This window comes from Culex quinquefasciatus, chromosome 2 (assembly GCF_015732765.1).
Source record: "Culex quinquefasciatus strain JHB chromosome 2, VPISU_Cqui_1.0_pri_paternal, whole genome shotgun sequence".
NCBI lineage: Eukaryota > Metazoa > Arthropoda > Insecta > Diptera > Culicidae > Culex > Culex quinquefasciatus.
This window is the reverse complement of record NC_051862.1, coordinates 79,126,345-79,127,780: the sequence shown is the minus strand read 5'-3', so window position 1 is coordinate 79,127,780 and position 1,436 is coordinate 79,126,345.

The window sequence follows — 1,436 nt, the reverse complement described above, 5'->3', positions numbered from 1 at the left end:
TTGGAGACAAGAATCAATCAATCTCGGGTAAAACACACTGTTCGAGCGCTCGCCAAACGAAGCGTGGCTGTCGAACATCGCGGCAAAAGTCACTTCCCCAGGCCTGAAGGACTTTTTGGCGCGGGAAATTCTTCAACATCAATCATCTCTGCCTCGTTGAGCCGGTGAGAGTAGGTGACGCACCTACGCGGCAGGATTGAATTGTAACGATAAGTTAGTCTCTGTTCGCAAAGGGGGAACTGTCGACAACTTGTTCTAACAAAAGTTGAATTTTGCTTAACAAATTGGCAATGATTGAGTTGGGTTAACACAGTTTCTGGGAAATCAAATAGATTTGGCTCATTACAATCTGAAAACGTTTAGGAATCAAACTATCACTAACTTCTTACTTTTAGCTTTTAGCTTTTTTTTGTACAACAACACGGTCTGAACAAAGTTGATAATAAAATTCCTACAAATCTCTCGGAAATCGTCCACTTTTTTCCTTACAAATATGTTCAAACAAACCGTGAACGTCCGTCCTGAATAATTCAGCGACCATTTCACAAGTAGTCATCCAGTTTATCAACCGCCATTCCAGCATCCTCACCATATAGAAGAATCCTCGCTCCCTCGCCCAAAACAACACCGCTAGAAAGAGCAAAGAAAGCTCCCTCCTGCAAACTTTCATTATCCCGCTACACGAATTGGCTTTTATAAGGCAGCGGGCGCGCGGCGGTTTACAATTTTACGACTTCCATTAGATAAATGATCCCATAATAAAGTTTCAATTAAAATTATTTTTCTTCTCTCCCAGCTTTTACGACTGTGGCGGCAGTGTTCTATCTTACCCAGGTTTCATATACGGTGGAGGACCGGAGCTCGGGATTCTCCTGAGATGTCCCCCGTCCTCCAACGTCGAAATCCGAACGTCAAGTGGACCACGTGACGAACGAGAGTGCCATCAAAATCTCTGCGGCCGGCCGCAAGGGGCCTTCTACTCACTCCGGTGCCCAGTTGATGGCCTTTTTCTTGAACAGAGGCGTAGGTTGAAGCGTTTGGATTAGTTGGGCTAGCTTTGAAAGTTTAAAAATATCATCATTTAAATAATTTTTAGTATTCTGGTTTTTGGCAAAGTCATAGTTTTCTGATATAGATTCCGGAAAAAACCGTTTCACAAAACCATGAAATTAGATGGTGACGATTCTCGAGATTTTTGATTTCCCGGGAATCGAGAGTTGAATTTGATCATTTCCGGAAATTCCCGAGACCCGGGAGATTTTTAACTATGCCAATAGTGGCAATAATTTAAAAAGAAATGGAATTTTTTTTTCTTTTCAATGAATTAGGTTACAACTAATTTATACTGGTTATATGAAACGTTAATTTAAGTATCCTCATTATTTTGAGAAACTTTATCTACATTTTGTTTTTTTTTTCTTAACACTCCTCCGTCC